Source organism: Xenopus tropicalis, chromosome 2 (assembly GCF_000004195.4).
Source record: "Xenopus tropicalis strain Nigerian chromosome 2, UCB_Xtro_10.0, whole genome shotgun sequence".
Classification (NCBI taxonomy): Eukaryota; Metazoa; Chordata; class Amphibia; order Anura; family Pipidae; genus Xenopus; species Xenopus tropicalis.
The window spans coordinates 156,057,808-156,078,049 of NC_030678.2; the positions used below are offsets into that span (position 1 = coordinate 156,057,808).

General features: G+C 38.9%; 1 protein-coding gene across 3 annotated transcripts in view; it reads left to right on the forward strand.

Annotated features, from left to right (window-relative positions):
• The window catches only part of atp8a2 (ATPase, aminophospholipid transporter, class I, type 8A, member 2), a 379,342-nt gene that overhangs the window by 207,375 nt on the left and 151,725 nt on the right, over positions 1-20,242 (forward strand). The window lies entirely within an intron of this gene.

Genomic DNA, 20,242 nt, shown 5'->3' on the forward strand with positions numbered 1-20,242 from the left:
TGTGCATACAGATACATAGATAATTGTTTATGAGCATTTCTCGTTGTGGAACATGCTTCTATGTTTCATTGGGGTTGCATTAAGAGATTATCAAGGTCTTGGACAAAAGGGCCTTAAGTTTAACAAATTAAAGGGGGACCTTTCACCTTAAGAAATAATTCCAAATTCTTTTCTATCATGTTAGGCAAGCACAGTAAATGTTACTATTTTATTTTCCCAAAATATTGTTTCTGTGCCAGAACGGGGCACAGGATGCCGATGCCCATACCCAGAATACACAAGTCCAGTGACATCTAGGAAGTGCTGAATGAAAAGTGAAAGTAATGATCTGCCCTGCAGAGAGGCAGGGCAGGCAATACAGTATATGATTGACGGCTGGGATTTTAAATACCGTTTATTTACAGGTGTGGATGTTTTAACAAAAAAATAATTTGGGTTTCATGTAAAAGGCGAAAAGGAGTTTTATTATACTGTTTTTTTATGTCTGTGTGAAAGGTCCCATTTACGTAAATCCCTACTGTTACGTTAAACCCTCAGTTGCAAGTGGGATCTGTTATGTGTTCCACTAAGCGCAGAATATTCACAAATAGTAAGAAAGGGTTTTAGAGCATGTTATATCTTAGGAGTACAAACAATATAATCACAAGGAGTGGTGTTAAACACCCCCTTAAGTGATTATAATTTCTAACCTCAAACCCCGAGCCAGTGCTCCTGTTTTTCTCTGAAAAGTAAAAGATGGTGATGTGGCTTTCCTACAATAGTACTCGTGGGCAGAAGCACCAGCCAGGGCCTTAGGGTAGTAAATATAATTACTGGGTGCCTAACATATTGGCTCCTCCCCCACAGTGATTATGCCTTTCCTTCTCCTTTAATGTTTCATATCCAGGCAAAGGCTTTTATACTATAATTAAAATCTGAAACATTCATTGTAACACAGCTTTGTTTTATGTCAGAAATCAAAGGGGCATTTCTTTTTATTAAAATACCCCTGTTGTGTTTCCAATAGTACAGCACAAATTATAACTTATTCCAATTGATTTCTAATTTTTATGTATTTTTTTTTTAAAAACTCAGTAGGCCTGTCCAACTTATTACATATAGTGGGGCTGATTCTTTCCTATATAGCATGTTAGAAGAATTACAATAAAATGATGATGTTATACTGTACAATAAAGCCTATGGAGCCTTTAGGGTGAAGTCAGACAGAGCTACTAGTAGCAGCTACTTGTCACGGCTATTAAAACAGACAATGCTGATACTGATAACTGTCTCTACGTGTGTTTTAGCAGAGGCAATTCTCAGTATTGTCTATGGCAGGGGATTTTCTGGCGTTTAGTAGCTGTGAAAAAGTAGCTGCTACTAGTAGCTCAGTGTGTCTTCACCCTTCGGTTGACTGGGGCTATAAAAATCCTTTGGAGGGCCAAATCCAGCCTGCGGTCATCCAGTCAGACAGCCCTGCATTAGTTAGTGCATTAGGATAAGCATATAACTATATACAACATATATATAATTGCAACAGTTATTTGCACAGACAGAGGAAAATTAAAATGAAACAATTTTATTTTTAAGACATAAATATGGTATAAAAAAAGAAAGAAAGCAACAGGGAAAAGGCACTGTTTTGGTTGAAGCTGAACTGCCCCTTTAACATTCAATTTACATGGCGCAGACCTTAGAAAATCTGTAATGTTATGATACCTTTAGAATAACTGTTATGTTTTAAAATCATATTTACTTTCCTAAATCCATAGCAGAGGTACCGCTTAAGCGCAGTGGGATATTATAGTAATATATTTCTTTGCATATACTCTTGCAACAGGAAGCACAACGTTCCAAAAGAAAGATCATATCAGAACTTTGTTGAATTTCTTGTAAGGAAAATAAACGGACTCTATTATTTTGTTACTAGGTGTCTGCCTTCGCTTTTTTTCCTGTTGTGACTAGTGAACCTATAGGCCTGATTTAATTTCCGTATGTCCTTTATTCTGGCTCTTCCCCAAACATTATGATGTGCTTCTACTTGTGGCAGAAGCAAGAGAGATCTTTCTTTGGCAAATGGCTAAACAGACACCTCTGCATCTGATCGTATGTGCCGGTATGCACAACCAGGGCTATAAATGCTAATTGGAGTTTCCGGTACTAAAGGAAAGTTGATTTTTCTCTATGCTATTATACTTTCCTGCACCAGAAAATTAATGGAATTTATATGATACCCAGGTGAGTTGGGAAAAGCTTAAAAGCCTCTATAGATGAAGGCTCTGGTAAGACTCTTGTAGGTGACACATAGTACTGTCATATGTAGTTTCTTCCATTGCTGATTGTTTGGAATTTCATCCTGCTGGGATACGATGTTTGGCAGACAGTGGTCTTCTCTGTCATTTTTTATTGAATTTGCAGTTCATCTGGGCATATGTCTCGGGGAAATGGGGTTCTAGTAAAGTTATGCTCTGGTGTGGCTGTGCTAGTGATCCCATGCCAAATGTTCTAGAACAGGTCCAAATAAAGGCAGTGATTGGCAATTTGGTATCCCCATGTGACTGCTAGCCTGCAGCAGCTCTGCTTGGAGTAAAACTGTGTCTCTGTGCTTCCAAAACTTGTCTCCAAGCCAGAAATGTAAAAATGGGCACCTCCTGCGAGGCCACTGGGAGCAACATGAAAGGGGGTGATGAGCCACATGTTACTCCTGAGCCGCTGGTTGGGGATCACTGTCCTAGAATGAGAAGGTGTTCATCCCTTTGACAGTAAATACTTGTGCATCTTGGCTTTTATCTGTTTTTATTTGAAGATAATTAATTAGCCAGGAGTGAATTTTTTCACCTGTCATGGATCCCCGTGTCGCCCGCATGGAGAATTTTTTCTTGAATCAGCACTAAATTTTCGCTGTGCATTTTGTTTCACTTTAAAAAAAAATGCAGGAAAAACTGCATACATCATTATGTTCTGACAGTCGCACAGCGTCTTATGGCATGATGGTGTAGGGGTAGATCATATGTGAGCCTTTGCCCACTATGGACCAGCATTCACCTTAGCACAATATGAAACTTTTCCTACAAAACACAGTTGTAGCACAATGGAAAGGATCTTCTCTTACAAGGAAGGACAATGTATATGATATTGCAAAGTTTAAAAATTCTTTAACTTTCTCTTCCAATTGACACCAATACATTTTGGCAAAATGTTGCTTATGATCGCTCATCTCTAAAGATAATGCCCAAAGATAATGCCCAATTAGAATCGAGAAACAAGGTTTTGTACAATATTCTTTGCGTGTATGGTGAATTTACTAGGCAACCGATATCACAAAGCCTAGATGGCGTCCGAGCAAAAGCAACGTTTGGGGCAGAATCCCTATTGTTTCTACTTCCATATCTGACACTTCAGCCCTGAATGTCAGAGGAGGGTGGGAACGATCTTTCCTGTGACCAATGGGCAGGAAAGATTGTAATTGTAACGTGTATGGCCACCTTAAGTGGGGAGCAGAAATTTGATTGTATTGAGCATTAACGTCCCTAATGCCTGAGATGTTTCAGTGCATTTTACTGCACTACTGTATTTTTGCATTCTCAACATAATACTTGTATATTTGGAAATGTTTGTGGAGAAATAACTTAATTCTATAACTTTTTTTAAAAGTTTTTTTATTTAGTTTATTGTCCATAAGCATGTCTTTTAGCATATTTAAGACATAAAACTTTAAAATAAGTGTTTAATAATGAAATGATAATAATAGTTCTTTATGTTAAGTGTAATATATTACAAGGAATGTCATTGTAACACTTTGCTGCTTTTAAGCAGTCCCTAAGAGGTGATAGAGTATCCCTGAAGCATGGAATGAATGTTGCCAAGCAGCTGGCCCTTACCCAAACATGTTTCAAGTTCTCACTGATTTTCTGCTGTCATGTGAGAAATTGTTGCCGGCTTGAGCTATTCAGCTGAGGGGCTATGGCCACAGTTGACCTCAAAGTTCATCTTGGGGAGCCTTTTTCATGACCTTTGAAACACAGCATTTATCATGTTTTCACTTGATTTTGGAAAATGAAGAGATGACTGATTAAATTATCGGTGTGACTTTATAAATGAACCTTATTTCCCTGTAAGCTTATGCTGTTTGGCGTTTTGACATTTCTATCACTACTCAGTTTGCTGCAAGAAAATACTAACAATTTTGTCCCTCCTACTTTCTGTCTGTAAATCACTGCAGTTGGTTTTAGAGTTGCCACCTGCCCAGTTTTGACCCAGACAGCCTGGTGTTTGTAAGGGCTGTCCAGTTTAAAACTTCCCGCCCAGTTTTCCTTAACTGACAGGGTCGATCGGCCAATTCCCAAACACTGCATCATAGTCCCACCGGATGATGTCACAGTCTTGCCTCGGACATCATCTGCTCACCCCCCCGACACCACCCATCCGCCCTGTGATGTCACTGCCCTGCCCAGAGTTCGAGCAAAGGAAAGGTGGTAACCCTAGATGATTTGTATCAAGAAAAAATTGCCAAGTGTATGATAGAAGATGTATAAACATATAAAAACACAGAAGCCATTTATAAAACATCCACATTTGTTTTGGTGTGCCTGGCGTGCTTTTGAAAACAGAAGACCATGCCATTTTTAATATTATGTTCCATTGTAAAGTCACCTTGGTCTGATCAAACAGATTGGACGGAAACATTTTTCTTTCTGGTTTTCTCTCGCGTTGTCTCTCGGCCTCTGTTGCTCTCTTTCAAACTTACTGTCTAAAATATTGCCAGTATCTCTTTGGACCCTTTGGATACTTTCTCACAAATATCACCCTGTCACAAATGCTTTCATCAGCTTCAATAAATTCAATACATGCTTCAACAAATTCTAACCCAGTTATAGAATTTGTGTCTTAAACTTTTGGGCTTGCCTTTGGGGTCACATATTGCCTTTGGGGTCACATACTCTTCATGCCTTGTGCGCTATGGAATGAGCTACTTGTTCTCATCTGCTGAGATGCCTCTCTATATGGTATAAATGTCCCTTCTCTTCTCTCCAGCCCATAGGAATAGATCACAGCACTGCCCTTCCTTTTCTTTTGATAATGAGAGCAGCTTTGGGGCTGAACTTATTTCTTCAGGTTTATGGTGCCCTGTTCCCTGCTGAGTGGCTGCATGTCTCCAAACTCAATCTTCTGAGTGACATGCTGTGGGTTTCTTGCCTGTGCATAAAGGTCTATAAACTAAAAAATCCCGCAGCTTTGGACACCATGTGGTGTTTCTTATATATCTTAAATTGCAACCTGCGAAGTGTGTACTTACAATAATAACATGGGGGAAAGCACTGAATAGTTTTTCCTAAAATACTTTGTTTTTTTGCTAATTTAAGAAAAAACATTTATGCAGTATTAGCCAATTAATGTGGTATAATTCTTCAGTTAGATTTAAAGGGGACCTCTCACCCTAATAAATAATTCAAAATTCTTTTCTATTGTGTCAAGCAAAATAAACTTCACTTACACTATATAAGTAATATAAATCTTGTTTCCTTCAGTCCTGGAATTCACAATTAAATGGTTATGGCCTAAGGCATAGAGGCGGGGCAGGCAATATATGATTGGGATTTTTAAATGCCTTTATCATGGGTTTGGATTTGTTAATATAGAAATGAATTTGGGTTTCTTGTTTAATTTGGAAAGGACTTTTGTTATACAGCTTTTTATGTCTGGGCGACAGGTCCACTTTAACAAAATGTCACACTGAAAAATTATTTATTTTTTAGGTCATTTTTGTTATTTTGTTGATGATTTAACAAGCAGACCCAAACTGGTCTACCCCAATGGAAAATGTAACTAGTGCCATAAGGTGATTATAAAACAGCACCAAGACAATAATAACTCTTTACATACAAGAAAACTGCCATATTTTGTAAAGTATCTTATAAAAAAAATAGTAATATTTGTGTGTATGTATATATATAGATCTGCATTTGAAGCAATGACTGGAATGTTTGTGAAGTGTATTACGTCATAGTGGCCTTAAAAAATCTCCCAAACTTAAAAGTCCCCCCATGAAACCCATAAATGTCAATTTTATGTTTTGTTTTAAGAATCATTTTGTGTTGATTCATTTTGTGTTGAATGGGAGCGCAATTGTTTCATGTTACAAAAACAATGTATTTCTCACCAACTGATATACACCAATATAATGTATAAGGTATAGCCGATTAGCCTATGGCTTCCCTGAATAAATTGCTTCTGAAGTCAGTGGTTAAGTGAGAATAGTATATATCCACCCAAACTGGTGCAGTCAATAAACTGAAAGAATTCAGATGTTATCTATTAATAATCTAATGTTATTTCTACATCGTTTGGGCATTTGGAAGAACATAATCTGAAATCTATACTAGTTCCTGTGTGCATTGGGCATTCCGCCAGCATACACTTTTAGAAACTGAGTAGAATTCTATTTTAGACACTTCAGTGCCAGCACATAGGATTCTATGAGCTTTCAAAAAGTCAAAGTGCAGATTGGTTTGGGCTAAGGCCAAAGGCTGAAGCACGGAGGCTAGATTGAAAGGGAATGTTCTAATATTTGTATTTAGTGAGAAACAGACCTTAAACACATTTTGGTAGCACATAAATAATATTAGAACCTTTTGGGAAAAATGTTTTTAGTTACAGTTGAGTTACCCAGGGGTAATTTTATTTGCCTCCTTAACAAAAATTGAGAATGAAGTTCTAGTCTATTGCATTGTTATTTAAAGTAGTTTAATATAAAATGCATGAATGAGTTGGTACAGGTATGGGACCTGTTATCCAGAATGCTTGGGACCTGGGGTTTTCCAGATAAGGGGTCTTTCCGTAATTTGGATCTCCATAACTTAAGTCTGCTAAAAATCATTTAAATATTGAATAAACCCAATAGGCTTGTTTTTCCTCCAATAAGGATTAATTATATCTTAGTTGGGATCAAGTACAGGTACTGTTTTATTATTACAGAGAAAAAGGAATCATTTAACTATGAAATAAACCCAATAGGATTGTTCTGCCCCCAATAAGGGGTAATTATATCTTAGTTGGGATCAAGTACAGGTACTGTTTTATTATTACAGAGAAAAAGGAATCATTTAACTATGAAATAAACCCAATAGGATTGTTCTGCCCCCAATAAGGGGTAATTATATCTTAGTTGGGATCAAGTACAGGTACTGTTTTATTATTACAGAGAAAAGGGAATCATTTAACCATGAAATAAACCCAATAGGATTGTTCTGCCCCCAATAAGGGGTAATTATATCTTAGTTGGGATCAAGTACAGGTACTGTTTTATTATTACAGAGAAAAGGGAATCATTTAACCATTAAATAAACCCAATAGGGCTGTTCTGCCCCCAATAAGGGGTAATTATATCTTAGTTGGGATCAAGTACAGGTACTGTTTTATTATTACAGAGAAAAGGGAATCATTTAACCATTAAATAAACCCAATAGGATTGTTCTGCCCCCAATAAGGGGTAATTATATCTTAGTTGGGATGAAATACAGGTACTGTTTTATTATTATAGAGAAAAGGGAATCATTTAACCATGAAATAAACCCAATAGGGCTGTTCTGCCCCCAATAAGGGGTAATTATATCTTAGTTGGGATCAAGTACAGGTACCGTTTTATTATTACAGAGAAAAGGGAATAATTTAACCATTAAATAAACCCAATAGGGCTGTTCTGCCCCCAATAAGGGGTAATTATATCTTAGTTGGGATCAAGTACAGGTACTTTTTTATTATTACAGAGAAAAAGGAACTCATTTTTAAAATTAGAATTATTTGCTTATAATGGAGTCTATGGGAGATGGCCTTTCCGTAATTCGGAGCTTTCTGGATAACGGGTTTCCAGATAAGGGATCCCATACCTGTATATCTTTAAAAAGGCCAAGGAATATTGGCAGATGTTGAAAAAGGAGACTACTCCCTACTGCCCATAACTTAATTATTTGTCAGACGAAAGAGCTGGTATTGTAATACCCAAGTAACCCATATTACAATTCCATCTGTTGTTGCAGTAAACTGAAAAAAAAATCTCTGAATTGCACATTGTTTAGAGCAGTGGTCTCCAAACTAAAGGTGGCCATACACAAGGTGGCCAAGCGAGAGGATCTTCTCCCAGTATCCCCAATTACGGGTGGGCGATATCTGGCTAATTCGGTCATTTGGCCCTGGAGCCAAACGATTGAATTAGAACGACGGGTATAGGCATCCGCTGGTCCGGGGACTGCATCAACTAGCCGATGCGGTCCCCAATCCGACTAATTTGTAATCCTGCCCGATCGAGATGTCGGTTGGGCAGGCCCGTAGTTACTGCCCATACACAGACCGATAAGCTGCCGAATCGGGATCGATATCAGCAGCTAAAATCGGCCCATGTATGGCCACCTTATGGGACTGGCCCCATTAGCACTGAGATGCACATGTATGTCATTTGGTAGGCACAATTTTGATTTGTTTAATTGAATTTGTGTAACCAATAAATCATTTGTATGCAACACCACTAATATGTTTATTATTTAAACTTCTATAGAAAACTGTTTTTGTCCATGTTGAAATAAAAACCTTTGTTCTTTTATACTTCTGGCCTATACGTTGGAGCTTATTGTTGCGTGCTAGCCCACAATGGGAGATGTACTTTTAACATTCAAGCTCTTTTAAAATTTGAGTTTAGTTTTGAGTTTAGGAAAAAATTGTACTTTAATTATAATTTTACCTCATTCAGTCGTACCTCACCTACATATATTTTGGGTTAGAATGCTTTCAATGCTTTAAAAAAAAAAAGCTGTCATTGAGGTAGTTACAAATAAAGCCAACAACAATGGTCAGGGAGGGTTCTGGTGGGAACTGTAGAAGTAGTCAGCATGCAGTCAATGTCCCAGTGCAATAACAATTTGTCTGCCTTGTCTTTTAGTTTGTGGCCTTGCCTCATAGGCCACTGGCTGTGTTTGTTGCCATCTTTTTTTTTTTTTTGCTGCTTTAATAAGGCACCACATGATGTTCTAATCAAAAGGGAATATATGTGCCATGTTATTTCTCGGTGAACACTGTGCTGCATTTGATATTGTGGAACGTGGAATATTAATAGCGTGGCTTTTGGATTTATGCAGACTGGATTGCAAAGGGCTCAACTGGTTTAAATCCTTCCTGACTCAAAGATCACAAGTTGAACTTAGGAATGCGTGGCTCTGTCCCAGTGACAGCTACATATTGAATGACAGAGCTATATTTTATCTCTCTGCATAAATGTTTCCCCTTGGCAATAAATTCATATATAATTGGCTGATGCTACTGTTTGTAGGTGATACACACAATTAGTTAGGACTTACCGCTTACCTTAATCACCTACAAATAAGCCTCACTATTTGGAAAACCACATTTGCTGAAATTTTTTTTGAGGTTGGCAATATGTATCCTAATATATACATTATTGGTATTCATGGCTTAATTAGCCTTACTGTACTGATGACAGGAGGCCACTAAGGGCAAGGCATCTTCTAAAATCAAACTCAAGACAGCTTTGCCAGCTTGTTGATTCCTCGTGATTAATCACCTGAATGTTTTCAAGCAGCCATACTAGATCCTGGCAACACGGGACATCAGCCAAGTCTATAATCAGAATGTATTAGGAGCTTTAGGGATAGCTCTCTGTAAATACATTGGTTCTGAGGGATCATTACAAAGAGAGGAATGTTTTGGAAAATCTGAAGGAAGATAGCAGAGAATTCCAGATGTACGTGGTTTGTGTGGCTGAAATTCCAAGAATGCATGGTTGAGAAGATGTTATATAGGAGAAGAGCATTGTAGTCACGTAAAAGTAGGGTGGATAAGCAATACAGGGCTCAATTTGATTCCCACTGCTTTATCTGCAGAAAGTGGTGTCATTCAAATATAACTCAATGTATACTGTGATTTAACAAACTAGGGTAGCATAGAAAGACCTGTGGATAATTGCAATGAGCATGATGGAAAATTCACAACACACTGGAATGAAGACGGTGTTTGAAGGGGAAGTTTCAGATGCTTGGTCAAACTTGTTAAGAAGAACCACTGCTCATTCTCTTGTGAAAGTTTTGGCTGGCAATAGGGCCTTGATCAAGGTCCTTAATAAAGGCCCTAATTTGGGCTGACATATAGGATTTGGATACACAAGTATGCTGAATAAAACATTCTAATTCGCAAGAGATAGTTTTGTTTCACTTGAACAGTTTTATATATATATATATATATATATATATATATATATATATATATATATACCCTATATACTCGAGTATAAGCCGAGTTTTCCAGCACTCAAAATGTGCTAAAAAAAGGAATCCTCGGCTTATACTTGAGTCAAGTAGTAAGTGCAGTGGCTGATTACCTGTCCCAACGGTGCATCCGTCGCGCGCGAGCACACACACGTCGCGCACCCACTGGGGGGGGGGGTGTGGGCGCGACGTGTGTGCATGCTCGCGTGACGGAATACTGCTAATAACATTTAAACTTTATATGCATCTGGATATAGTTTCAACTGATTTTCTTCAGGCTGTGTGTAAATAATACAAATACATCCAGTCTGATAATAATGACCCAACAGGGACACTGGACAAGTTTGTTTATTAGAGGTTTTGGAGATTTGAATAAACCATGGTCTGCATGTTGTGCCTGCAACCTGGATTCACTCAGCAGCCTTGAAGGTTCGTGTTGGCCCTATTTTTATCATTAAGCTTTAGTCAGAACCAGCAGTGGCAGCAGGTGTACCAGCAAACAATCCTTTAGTAACCCAACATCATCATTACGGCATGGCCCCTGAATCTCTGCTAGACACGTGTGCTTATCTTCTATTCCTTCCTGAGTCACTGTGACACAAAGCCAAGCGGAGCTCTGCTGAGTCACATGTAACCATGTAGGCCTTTTATTACCCTTTTATTGTTGGACATTCACTGCTGGACATACACTATTGCTTTTAGGGAATTAATCTGCAGCTGCCAACATTATATATTTATGTAGGATTCACAGGGGGTCACGCTGAGTGTCCTTTTATTAAATAATTTGATTATTGAAACTTAGCAGTAACGGGTACATTTCCCACCCTAGGCTTATACTCGAGTCAATACGTTTTTCCAGTTTTTAGGTACCTCGGCTTATATTCGGATCGGCTTATTTTCATGTATATAATATATAGACTATGTTTCCAATATATATATTCACCATTCTTATGGATTTATGTTTTGAAAAGTTACTTTGTGAATTATATAGACATATTATTATTAACATTTATTTATAAAGTGCCAACATATTCCGCAGCGCTGTACAATAAGTGGGTTTCATACATTGGACATACAGAGTAACATATAAATCAATAACCGATACAAGAGGTGAAGAGAGCATATATATATATTTACATTTTTTTGTGGACTCTTCCCTAACTTCTGCCAGGAATCTGCACAAAACAATAAGTGTGTGTATTTTTGTCCTGTGGGTATAGAGTGGGTGCAGGTACTTACCAATTCAACAAAGTGCCTCCTGCATGCTGAGATTCACAGATTCACAATATCTGATATTTGGCCTAGAGCTATAACAAATATTTTTAACAATACACTGGATGAGCGAGCTTTCTGTAAATGTAAAATGCTGAAGGGAAAAAGGCTTCCTTGTTGTGAAACAACATTTTTTATTATATAATAGCGGTTTAGTGCATAATATTAGATTCTTATTAAAAATGTTTCTTTGAAAAGTTGTGTAAATCACAATAATTATACTAATATTGCAGGGTTTTTTTAGTTTAAAACTTTTGCTAAATTCTGAGTAATTTTATAGTTTACAACTTCACTTTTTCGGAATTGTAATTTAGCAAAAGCCAGAGAGCCAATGGGAAGGGGAGGTCTCTGATTTACATTGGTCATAGCAAAAGTCATTTGGTGCATTTAGCAATGTTGTAAATTACAGAAGGTCCATCTCCCATAGACTCTTCCATTTTTCTCTGTAATAATAAAACAGTACCTGAACTTGATCCCAACTAAGATATAATTACCCCTTATTGGGGGCAGAACAGTCCTATTGGGTTTATTTCATGGTTAAATGATTCCCTTTTCTCTGTAATAATAAAACAGTACCTGTACTTGATCCCAACTAAGATATAATTACCCCTTATTGGGGGCAGAACAGTCCTATTGGGTTTATTTCATGGTTAAATGATTCCCTTTTCTCTGTAATAATAAAACAGTACCTGTACTTGATCCCAACTAAGATATAATTACCCCTTATTGGGGGCAGAACAGCCCTATTGGGTTTATTTAATGGTTAAATTATTCCCTTTTCTCTGTAATAATAAAACAGTACCTGTACTTGATCCCAACTAAGATATAATTACCCCTTATTGGGGGCAGAACAGCCCTATTGGGTTTATTTAATGGTTAAATTATTCCCTTTTCTCTGTAATAATAAAACAGTACCTGTACTTGATCCCAACTAAGATATAATTATCCCTTATTGGGGGCAGAACAGCCCTATTGGGTTTATTTAATGGTTAAATGATTCCCTTTTCTCTGTAATAATAAAACAGTACCTGTACTTGATCCCAACTAAGATATAATTACCCCTTATTGGGAGCAGAACAGCCCTATTGGGTTTATTTAATGGTTAAATGATTCCCTTTTCTCTGTAATAATAAAACAGTACCTGTACTTGATCCCAACTAAGATATAATTACCCCTTATTGGGGGCAGAACAGTCCTATTGGGTTTATTTCATGGTTAAATGATTCCCTTTTCTCTGTAATAATAAAACTGTACAGGTATCGGACCCCTTATCCGGAAACCCGTTATCCAGAAAGCTCCGAATTACGGAATGCCCGTCTCCCATAGACTCCATTTTAATCAAATAATTCAGAATTTTAAAACTGATTTCCATTTTCTATGTAGAAATAAAACAGAACCTTGTAATTGATTCCAACTAAGATATAATTAATCTTTATTGGATGCAAAACAATCCTATTGGGTTTAATTAATGTTTTATTGATTTTTTAGTAGACTTAAGGTATTGAGATCCAAATTACGGAAAGACCCCTTATCCGGAATACCCTTGGTCCCGAGCATTCTGGATAATGGGTCCTATACCTGTACCTTGTACTTGATCCCAACTAAGATATAATTACCCCTTATTGGGGGCAGAACAATCCTATTGGGTTTATTTCATGGTTAAATGATTCCCTTTTCTCTGTAATAATAAAACAGTACCTTGTACTTGATCCCAACTAAGATATAATTACCCCTTATTGGGGGCAGAACAATCCTATTGGATTTATTTAATGTTTTTTAGTAGCCTTAAGGTATGGAGATTCAAATTGCGGAAAGATCCCATATCTGGAAAATCCCAGGTTCCAAGCATTCTGGATAACAGGTTCCATACCTGTATGTATTTATTTTATTCAATATTTTTCTCTTAAATATGTCATAATTTCCACATTTTTCCCTTTTGTCACATTTCTACTTTATGTTTATGCATGTTCTCCTGGGCACTTTCCTTGAGTCAAGTGAATCACACTTCCTAATGCTTTTAGTGGCGCCATAAGCCAGAAGTGATTCATACACAAATGCAAAAAAGAAAGAAAAAAGTGCTGAAACCTACATGTGATTTGGCAAAACCTACACTGTACCGCATCCCTATTGGTTACATCATGTGCAAGGTATGGTGGGCACTACCTCTTATTCTAGAATTCTGGGAAAAAAAGCCGCATTGTAGGCAGAAACCTTCCATTTGTCTCTATATTTTGTGTTCAGTTTTCAGGAAAAAAAAGAAACTCTTTTCTGTGTCCTTATCTATCAGCAGCACGAAAAGGGGTTACATGTGAAATCTGTGAATTTGTTCATTTTCCTTTATTAGAACTAATTTTCGGTAATTTGTATATACCATTTTATCAATTTCGAGCTTGCCCCTGGTTGATGAGCAGCTTTAAATCACATTATAAAAACTTGTAGGGATGGTTATTACATCAATGAGCTTATCTAGTCTGTTTATTTTCTGCTTACCGAGGAGGGTCATGATAATTGCAACTGATTCTTCCCTGTGGAAACTATGACTCCCGCTAAAATACCTTAAATCCAATACCCATGTTCAAAAATATATGGATGGTTAATGAAAGAAATGCTCCTGCTTCTGCCATGTGGCAGGGTGAGAAAAAAGTGGCAAAAAGCCACTTTTGGTAACTAAAAAAAGGTAACTCACAGGGCCAGGCCAAGGTATTTTGTACCTGTTCCTTCAGCCACCACATTGCCCCCATGTACCTGTCCCAGCAGCCACCACATTGCCCCCATGTACCTGTCCCAGCAGCCACCACATTGCCCCCATGTACCTGTCCCAGCATCCACCACATTGCCCCCATGTACCTGTCCCAGCAGCCACCACATTGCCCCCATGTACCTGTCCCAGCAGCCACCACATTGCCCCCATGTACCTGTCCCAGCAGCCACCACATTGCCCCCATACCTGTCCCAGCAGCCACCACATTGCCCCCATGTACCTGTCCCAGCAGCCACCACATTGCCCCCATGTACCTGTCCCAGCAGCCACCACATTGCCCCCATGTACCTGTCCCAGCAGCCACCACATTGCCCCCATGTACCTGTCCCAGCAGCCACCACATTGCCCCCATGTACCTGTCCCAGAAGCCACCACATTGCCCCCATGTACCTGTCCCAGCAGCCACCACATTGCCCCCATGTACCTGTCCCAGCAGCCACCACATTACCCCCATGTACCTGTCCCAGAAGCCACCACATTGCCCCCATGTACCTGTCCCAGCAGCCACCACATTGCCCCCATGTACCTGTCCCAGCAGCCACCACATTGCCCCCATGTACCTGTCCCAGCAGCCACCACATTGCCCCCATGTACCAGGGCCAGCACCTATCATATTGCCTCCTTCTGTACCTGAGCCAATCCGTCAAACTGTCCCCAAGCCTCCCATAAGCACCTGTGCCAGCAACAGCCAACCCATCATATTGCCCCCATTCTGTACTTGTGCCAACAGCAGTTGCTCTGTAGTACACAACACTTGCCACAGGGGGGTGGGGGCGAGTGGTTTACTAATCCTAAATACTTTTAAAGGCCAAGCAAACCAGGGTAAAAAAAAATCCTGTTAAGATATATCTCTATTTCAGTAAGGGGTTGTTTACCTTTACTTTAACTGTGATATAGATAGTGATATTCTGAGAATTTGCAAATGGTCCTTTTATTATTTGTGGTTTTTTGAATTATTTACTCTACAGTTCACAATTTCAGCAGCTGGTTGCTGGGGTCGAAAGATGCAGAAGATGAAAGCAACTGACCAATTGAAAAGTTGCAAAGAGTTGGCCATTATGTATATATATATATATATATATATATATATATAGAAGCAGAGAGCCGCACAAATCCCTGAAGAAGAGCACTGTTGGTGCTCGAAACGTTGGATCTTTTTCAATAAATGCTTTATCTTTTTGCAAAGTCCCTGTATGTGCGGCTCTCTGCTTCTTTATTATTGTTTTTTACCAGCACCCAGGGCCTCTGATCTTTTGGATGGTGTGCTCCATTATTCTGAAAAATTCCATAAAATCTCATTGTTGATATCCAGCGCATTTTTCTTTTTTAGCTTGGTCTTTTTTTACATTCTCTATTTCAGAAAAAAAGAGATGGATTTTAAAGGAACAATAACATCAAAAAATTAAAGCGTTTTAAAGTAATTAAAATATAATGTGCTGTTGCTCTGCAAAAAACTGGTGTTTTTGCTACAGAAAAGCTACTATATAAATAAGCTGCTGTGTAGCCATGGGGGCAGCCATTCAAACTGGAAAAAGGAGAAAAGGCACAGGTTACTTAGCAGATAACTAGTAGCTAAGCCCCATATAATGGGGGTTTATCTGTTATCTGCTATGTGCCTGTGCCTTTTCTCCTTTGAATGGCTGCCCCCATGGCTACACAGCAGCTTAGTTATATAAACTATAGTAGTCTTTCTGAGGCAAACACACCAGTTGTAGCAATACAGGGCAACAGTACATTATATTGTAATTACTTTTATACATTTTTTATTTTTTAGTGTTACTGTTCCTTTAAGGTTCTTTGAGTACGTACAGTACAGGGCATGTTTATGAAGGTATGTAAAATATTTTACACCAAGGCAGTAAAATATATATATCCATTGTTGACCTTATGTTTGAAATAAAGCCAAACATTGCAAATTTACTGAAATAATAAGGGTCTGGTTGGTGTATTTAGAAGGGTGGGTATTTTTTAAGCCTATAATACTTCCATTATTTTATACCATTCAACATGACATAAACCGTTGAAGTTTAAGTTGCAAGTTTGCAGGGTGAAATCAGTGTAAAAAACTGTGTAAAACACCCAACATTTGTTTTTATGTTCTTTTTGCTGCACTTAGCTCCATATTGTCATAAAATCATTGCAGAGCTTTGTAAATACTTGTCATTTCACACAAGGTTTGGGGTCCAATCCCCTATTTTATACCCCTTTCTAAGTGCTGTGGGTGCATTGCTATGGGCTGTGTTGGCTTTTCTCCTGTTCTTCTCTATGTTGCTGCGCATTTGGCAGCACTATGAGATGTGGATCTGGTGCTTGACTGCACAGGGTTTCTTCTTCCAGCATTGCTTTAACACATATAATACTTTCTCTGCTCTAATAGCTGATGTATGTATGTATGTATAACTTTATTTATAAAGCGCCACAAGGGTACGCAGCAATGTACAGTCTTACAGAATACAAAATTACACACAGGGAGGACAAGTGATATAATAAATAAATACAATAAATATATATAAATGCACAGGGAATAAGTGCCATGTGGTATGAGACACAGTAGGAAGGAGGTCCCTGCCCCGTAGAGCTTACAGTCTTACACATTTAGTATATTGTGATGTTGCTAGCTCCTTCTGGGGTTATTCAGTGGTGATTTATTAGAAACTGTGTCGCCGTGCATTTGCAGTGCATTAGGAATTTGTACTTAACTTCAGACTCAATCATTTTAACAGTGCAACCATGACTTACTGAATTGAATGTGTAAATTTAAAGGTGAACTACCCCTTTAATCTTTAAATTATGTTTTGGTAGACTCAGGGACAGATTTATCAAAATGTGAGTTAAAGGGGACCTGTCACCCTAAGAATTAATTCCAATTTCTTTTCTATTGTGTTTGCAAAATTAACTTAACATACTATATAAATGATATAAATCTTGTTTCCTTGAGTCTTTGGAATGTACAATCAGAGCCAGCAGGCAGCTGCCATTTTGTGGGCACTGTTATTAAGGCAAGCTTTGTATCACCCCAAAATCTTGTGTATGTGCCAGAATGGGGGACCTGATGCCCAGGCCCATGCACTGGCTACACAATTAGATGGTGAGAAGGTCGGGGGAATGTGAGTGCTGAATGGAAAGTTTAAGTAATTGTCTGTAATTGGCAGTATATGATTGACAGCTGGGATTTTTAAATGCCTTTATAATGGGTTTGGATGTATTAATATAAAAATGAATTTGGGTTTCATGTTTAATTTGAAAAGGACTTTTATTATAACGCTTTTTATGTCTGGGTGACAGGTCCCCTTTAAGAGCTTACTACATAAAATCTCACCCACGTTCTATTTATTCCTATGGGTATTTTAAAAGCTTATTTATGAAATGGTGAGTTCTAACTAGTGCTGGGCGGTATACCGTTTTTTAAAAAAAAAAACGGTATGAGTTTTAAACATACCGCTATACCGGTATGCGCGCCTCCTGCTGTTTTTCTCTTATTACTTCCGGGTTGCGCCCGTGCGTATGTGACGTCGGCGCGCATGCGACGTCGCTAGGACGCATCGCTGGAGCTGGAGGAACCACAAGTTGGGTAAGTTCTGCTGGGGGGTTGTGGCTGGGGTTGTGGTTGGGGGGGCTGGGGGGGTTGTGGCTGGGGTTGGGGGGGCTGGGGGGGTTGTGGCTGGGGTTGGGGCTGGGGTTGGGGGGGTTGTGGCTGGGGTTGGGGGGCTGGGGTTGGGGGGGTTGGGGTTGGTGTTGGGGGGGGCTGGGGTTGTTGGGGGGGGCTGGGGTTGTTGAGGGGGGGGGCTGGGGTTGTTGGGGGGGTTGTGGTTGGGGGGGTGCTGGGCCACCAATATTTATTATTTATTTTTTTATTTATATACCGTCAAATACCGTGATACCAATATAATTTTGAAAAATACCGTGATATAAATTTTTGGTCATACCGCCCAGCTCTAGTTCTAACTTTCACCCATTGATAAATACTCTTTTAAACATCCCATAGGAATGAATAAAATGTGGGTGAGTTTTTATGTAGTAAGCTCTAAACTCACATTTTGATAAATGTGCCCCTTAAAGTATTGAGATCAAAATTCCAGAGAGATTCCTTATCAAGAAAACCCCAGGTCCCGAGCATCTGGATAGCAGGCGTTTTGCTAATCTTTATCGTCAGTTATAATAAAGGTGGACACAGTAAAATTCTTACTTTTGTCTCTACAATTTGCTATTTACTATATAATTGATGTGGTTTCAGTGTTTTAGAGGCAGACATATTAGGGTTGATTCACTAAAGTGCGCTAAGCGTTATCGCATGCTTTTTTGCATTAAAATTGACGCGAAAAAGGCGTGTGATTCGCTAAAGTATTATCAAATGCGTTAAGTGGCATATCGCATGCGCTAAATAACGCATGATCGCAAGGCGTTAATTTTACCGCATTGCGTTAATTCTTGCGCAGAAATAATACTAACGCATGACTCACAAACACTTAGACGCGCTAAATATCGCATTAGTCTGTGCGAAAATGAACACCTACTTGGGGCAGGCGGTAATTATAGAATATTATGGTTTGTGAGCCTTCGTGATTTTCGGATCGCCAATACGGTATTATCGTGACTAATCCGCTCATCGCGAGTTAAGTAATGCAAACAACATCGCGTCTAAATTAACGCAAGTATGCTTTTAGTGAATCGTGCTTTAAGTCGCGAAAAATAAGAAGCAATAAAATTTTTAACGCATGCTATAAATTGCGCTCGTTTTATCTCACTTTAGTGAATCGGCCCTATTGTGTTGTAAAGGTGATTCCTCCGAATGATGGCTTAAAAAATGATTTTATTTTGTTATTTGAAAATGTATTTTATTTTCAACATTGTTTACATGTTACATTGGGTTTATCCTCAGTACTAAGGGTAAATGGCAAAATCATTTAGCATTTGTTATAGTCGGCCCCTTCCCGTGCAGGAATTAGGACTGCCCCGAACTGATGAAGTGATGTGAAAGAATGCTCCGGCACCCAACATGCTATTTGAGTACTTAATGTACAAAACTGCATGAAATGTGTCTGATCTGGAGGAAGAATTTGTAAATCCCAAGCATTGCCTTTGAAGCGTGTTATATCCTGAAAGGATTCACTGTGGTATCACATTGCCTTGGAATATCAAGTAACACATAAAAATGTTCAGCAATTTAAATATGGCTGCGGGAAGGCTTGTCCTGCTAAACCCAACACATGCTGCATTTGCTGTGTCAGAGCTGACAGCTACTAAGCGTGTAATCTCCGTGAGCGACTTGTGTCTGGGTAATACGGTATCAGCAGGCGAAAAACAATACCAGCGCTCTCCCTCGTGGGGTTGTTTTCAGTTCTATGTAAAACAGATCAAATGTTAAAAGAATAAGCGCCGTAATATGTTGAGTATGGGCCTAGTGCGTATCTGTGTTAGTGGAAACAAAATCGCTGCAATTACTTCTTTGCGTCTTGGAAAATGGCCAACGTGGAGCCGCTCATATTCCCACCTAAAGCTGACCCCCTTCACTGAACAATTCCTTCAACAACATCGCCCTACTACTGATGAGCGGATCAGTCCTGTTTTGCTTTGTCAAAAAATGTGCGAGATGCTTTGAAGTCAATAGGTGTTTTTTCATGGTGTTTTTTAAACGGTTTTGCTAAAAAATTTGCCAATGGTAAAATGCAATATTTCTCTGCAAACCCATGCCTGCTGAAAATATTCACTCATCACGACACCCTACAGCCAGTTTCCCTAGAGTTGCTTTCTTAGCCGGGCAGGGGGCGGGGGTAACGTCATGGAGGCGGGGAGGAGGCAGGGCCATGATGCCACAGGGAGGAGGGGGGCCTCGATCACCGCGATCACCGTGTCAGTGTTACTGAGTTTTTGACCTGGGCCGCCCTGAGTCAAAACCAAACAGGTGGAAACCCTAACTAATCCACATATTACTAGCTACTCTACAAGAAATAAATTCCCA